Source organism: Sinocyclocheilus rhinocerous, unplaced genomic scaffold (assembly GCF_001515625.1).
Source record: "Sinocyclocheilus rhinocerous isolate Xijiao unplaced genomic scaffold, SAMN03320098_v1.1 scaffold2050, whole genome shotgun sequence".
Lineage (NCBI taxonomy): Eukaryota > Metazoa > Chordata > Actinopteri > Cypriniformes > Cyprinidae > Sinocyclocheilus > Sinocyclocheilus rhinocerous.
Genome location: NW_015661574.1, coordinates 63,257 through 68,417, shown reverse-complemented (window position 1 = coordinate 68,417; position 5,161 = coordinate 63,257). Strand labels below are relative to the sequence as shown.

Below are 5,161 nucleotides of genomic sequence, written 5' to 3'. Positions count from 1 at the left end.
TTTGGTTACACTTTATTTCGATAGTCCACTTTAGACATTGTATTAATTATAAGTAACTTTGTAACTACATGTCAACTACATGTCAACTAATTCTCATTAATTTTCAATTACATGTCAACTACATGTCAACTAATTCTCATTAATTTGCAACTCCATGTCTACTAACTCTCAGAGTAGACTGTTAGGGTAGGTTTAGGGTTAGTAGAATAAGTTCACAAAGAAAGTGTTAGAAGATATTAAGCAGACAGTCTACTAATACTCTACTAACTGCTAGTTGACATGTAGTGGCAAAGTTACTTGCTGTTAATAGAATGTCTAAAGTGGACTATCGAAATAAAGTGTTACCAGATATTCTAGCCTTAAGATATGACAGGATGGTCAAAGTCTGGGGTGGTGGGGGCGGGGGAGATCAGGTTTTCTTGGGACAGCGACTAAAAACTGCAGTGCACTGTCACTGAATCTAGTATTTTAGTTTGTGTGCTTCTGAATGTTAACTGCGTTTGTGAACGCACTTTCCTGTTTTCCATGAGCACAAGGCTGCTGCTGCTGCCACTAAGAGTGCTTCGAGAATATGCTTTCCCAATAAACGTCTGGAGTGTACGACTTGTCCTGTCAGTCTTGCTAAGTGTGTATTAGTTGCCTGAAGAAATGCCTGCTTTTTAGTCGCTATCATTGAAGGGATAATGTTGGATGATTTAGCTGCAAGTAATGCTGCCTATTAAAATGTTATTTTAATGCGACACGATCGCTGATACACAGTGATTTGTTTATACAAATAAATTGATGACCAGAAACCGATAACTTGTGCTGTTTTTACTGGGTTGTTTTAATGCAAACAAAAGAGGGGAAAAAAGAAGCCTATTTAAAAAAAAAACAAAAAAAAACATGGTAATGGTTTGAGCACTTTAATCAAGTCAGTTGAAATCTGAAGTGAACATTTGAAATTTTCCCATAAGCACTACCATCAAGCGTTTTAATGGGAGCAAAACAGCCACGCCGGCATGGTAGATGGTAAAGATAACGGAGCGTCAGGTCTCTGTGGTCTAAATGTCAGTGTTGGAGCTGTAGTCCACTCTTTCAAACAGCAGGATGGTTTCACAGTGCATGGTCTGGGGGAAGAGGTCAACAGCCATAGCTCTCACTGGACGAAAGGGGGCTCCTCGCACACGGTTAGAAGGAGCTCTGCAGAGACTTCAAGACAAACATAAGTTTTAGAATAACTGATTCAAATGGAGTAGGGTCTGATGCGCCTGCAGCTCTAGGTAATAAAGTTAAATGGGAATATTATATTTTCAGAGGAAAGTCAACATTGTGCCAGGATAAAAAGTTTATTTTATCAAAATATAAGCCTCTGATCTCCCTTTTGGGTAATGTCACAAATCCCTCTCATGTTTCAACCTTTTCAGTCAAACCACTTCCATTCTGACATGTAATGCCCATCAAAATGCTATCAATTCACAATAGATTGGATGTCCCTATCCTGAATGTGACGTAAAATATATAGAAAATAATGAACTTACTCAAAATTGTTCATAGCTGCTTTGGCATTGCAGGTGACGTAGACGAGTCTCTTAAGATGCTCTGCTCTTCTGATTGCTAGAATAACTTTGGAATCTAGTAAAAGTGAGAATATTTGGGCAGAGAACGTAAAAACACCATGTCTGCAAGGTAAAGGTTCAAGATACTATGAGAGTACTGTACGTACGTAGCCCTGCTCTTGGGGGGTCAACGATTGCCGTGACGCTGGGGGATACGACAGCATTTAGAATAGTGGGGAACACGTCTTCAGCCTTTCCACAGTGGAATTCCACATTGGTCAAGCCTGAAAATATACATTTGAAATCGGAGCAGATCATGGGAGATGAAGAGAGAAAAACTGGACAGTGATAATGTCACTCTGGCCTACCATTAGCTTCAGCGTTAGCCTTAGCATCTTCCACTGCCTCCTGGCACAACTCTATGCCAATCCCCTTCTTCACTCTCTGTTAACACACAAGTTGTTTTTTTTTTTTTTTTAGAAGGCTAACTGTTGCTCTGTTCATTCATATTTTTGTTTATTTTTAGAAGCAAACGGCGCACCTTTGCCAGTGAGATGCCGATGGTTCCTGTTCCACAGCACACGTCCAGCTGAGCCCATTCACCCACAGCAGAGTACAGAACCTCAGCAGCAGGGGTGTTTGTCTGAAAGTATCAAAATCATAATAATATACATTTTTATAGCACTAATGCAGAACATTTAAGCTTAAAATATTAAAGCATTAATGTCATGCATGATGCCTTTTAACTATCATAGTGTTAATTCTCAGGAAACGATATGATAGTCAAATGGTCAGGAGGTACACCTGAAAAAATGAGTGCGGAGAGATGCGGAATTTTAGTCCGAGAAGCTCTTCATGAATCCATTCTTCTCCAGTCACATGTTCACACGGCAGGTCCTCTGTACCTGCTGATGTCCTGGGTTGATGCAAATTAATAAATGAGTGTAAAGTCATCTAAAATCTAACTTCATCTCATTTGAACTTTTGAGGGTCTTACCTTTGTCCCATTCTCACAAAGTACAAAGAAGTGATGCCACTTTCTGTTCCTTCTCCTTCGGTAAAATACTGATGCAGGTTTCATTTCAGTTCCTCAATTTCTTCTTCTTGGAGTTTCTAGGTTGTTTAAAAACGTAATATTTCAAACAGCAGTCACAATAGTTCCACAGTTTGTAAAATACATAACCAACATGAAAGTGGACTAAAGTGGACACACAAATAACCACTGAATAAATCTCTTATTACCTGTGGATTGAAGAAAACAATGGCCATGGTTTGCTTTATCCTGCTTGTTCGTACTGTTAGTCAATGACCCTCATAAGTCTCTGGACTGTATACTGCATACGGGGTTGTCCTGTTTAGAATATCAACACACAAAACACTTCGAAATAGAAATAAATACATACACAATGGCTGATGGGTAACGCAAACTTATATTTTGCCCCTGGAATAAAAAAAAAAAAAACCTTCAAAACGCATTGCACTTCATAAATATGGCTGGATTTGGATGCATATTAGGTATAATCAGCAGTAAATAAAAGAAAATATTCATTCACCTGATGAACTGCTGGAATCCCTGCACAACCCTCTTGGCCTCTGAAGACACATGGGTGGTTTCTGAAGGACTCACTACTGCACAGGATCCTCCTTTATACTTACCCAAACGAAAGCCCACAGTCTTATCCTCTCCATCTGCTCCCACTCCAATCACAAACTCACACTTATTCCTGTACTCTGTCTGTAAGCACAGGACAAATCACACTTAATCTTATTTCTGTAACCACAGATTCTATTAAACGGATGATTTAATATGCAATTATGCATCCGTTTAATCCCTGAAATGTTCATTTGACCCTTTTGAAAGCCATCAAAAAAAAATCTGCATACTGAATGCATTGGTAATACCACGATACTTTATAATATTTTTTGGTTAGTTAATTAAGTGTGACTGTGATTAGAATAATTTATGTGAGCAGTGAGCACATAGATGATTTACCTGCACAGGTGATGGTCGTATGGCCTCGAGTGGGCAGCATATTTTGTTGTATTTCTCTTTTTGAACAAACAGCCAGGGAAGCATGGCTTTGTTGTTGTTGCCAATTTCTCTGAGAACAGAACAAATATCAAGGAGGCGAGTTATATTGAAGGAAACTACTGTTTACTGACCAACTCTTGTTACACTACCAGAAGCTCATGTATGAACTACAGTGGGTATAGAAAAGAAAAATAATCAAATTTTGTTGCTTTGCAGCCTGAAATGAAGACGGACACAGTTTTTGTTTTATTCAGCTGTATTTACTCAGTGCAACTTATAACATCCAAGTGAAAGATATAACACCAACAATCACTGTGTTGGAAAAAGGATCACCCCCTCCTAAAAATGACTTGTATAATAAATCAGGTGTAGCTAATCACCTTCTCAATGGCACACAAAGCCATCTGACTTTCAACTGTGATCAGCTTTGGTAATTTTGATTAGCTCGGCATGAAAAGAGCTTTCCTGGAGCATTTCAGTCCGTGGTAGTGCAAAACAAAGCAAACAATAAACTATGGGTGGCAAGACACTGTCAAAAGATCTCTGGGATAAAGTTGTGGACAGGCACAAGTCAGGAGATGGATACAAAAAAATCCAAAGGCTTTATCAATGCCTAGAAGCACAGTGAAGTCTATTATTAAGAAGTGGAAGGTATTTGATACAACACAGACCCTCCCTGGATCAGGACGTCGCTCCAAACTGGATGAAAGAGCCAGAAGGACCAAGAGGCCTACAGCAACTCTGAAGCAGTTGCAGGAATTTATGACAAAGAGAGAGGCGACCAAGAGGCCTACAGCAACTCTGAAGCAGTCGTGGGACTTTATGACAAAGAGTGGTCATTGTGTGCATGTGACAACAATATCACAAATTCTCCACAAATGTAGCTTGTATGAGAGGGTTGCAAGAATAAAGCCACTCCTCAAGAAAGGCCACATGCAGTCAGTCTGAGCTTTGCCAAAACACACCTTGGAGATTCTGAGGCAGATGAGACTAAAATTTAATTATTTAGCCTCAACACCAAATTATGTGTCTGGCGGAAATCCAATACAGCTCACCATCCAAATAACAGCATTCCTACAGTAAAGCATGGAGGTGGTAATGTCCTGTTAAGGGGGAGTTTCTCTGAAGCAGGGACTGGAGCAATTGTCAGGATAGAAGGAAAAATGGATGGGGCAAAATACTGTCAAATTCTTGCAATCTGCTGCCCAAAGTTGTCAAAAGGGACGAGGGTTTACCTTCCAGCATGACAATGACCCAAAGCCCACAGCAAACCTGAGCACACAATGGTTGAAGGAGAAAAAGGTGAATGTCCTTGCATGGCCTGTCAGGGCCAGACTTAAACCCCATTGAAAATCTTAATCTGTGGAATGACTCGAAGACTGCAGTCCACAAATAGTCACTATCAAATTTAACTGAACTTCAGCAGTTCTGCAAAGAAGAGTGGGCAAATATTGCAAAGTCTAGATGTGCAAAGTTAGTGGAGACATATCCCAATGGACTAAAGGCTGTAATTAAAGCAAAAGGTGGTTCAACAAAATACTGACACAAGGGGGTGATACTTTTTCCAACTCGGTGATTCTGTTTTTTTTTT

At 39.7% G+C, this 5,161-nt stretch overlaps 1 protein-coding gene and 1 pseudogene across 3 annotated transcripts in view; one reads left to right on the top strand and one right to left on the bottom strand.

The window, feature by feature from the left end:
• Positions 1-2,142, top strand: part of LOC107726381 (microprocessor complex subunit DGCR8-like) — a 10,684-nt gene extending 8,542 nt beyond the window's left edge. For all 3 annotated transcript variants that reach the window (XM_016535936.1, XM_016535938.1, XM_016535937.1), the window contains exon 15: positions 2,065-2,142. The gene's annotated coding sequence lies outside the window, so the exon portion shown is untranslated. The remainder of the gene's footprint in view (positions 1-2,064) is intronic.
• Positions 302-5,161, bottom strand: part of LOC107726383 (tRNA (uracil-5-)-methyltransferase homolog A-like) — an 8,847-nt pseudogene continuing 3,987 nt past the window's right edge.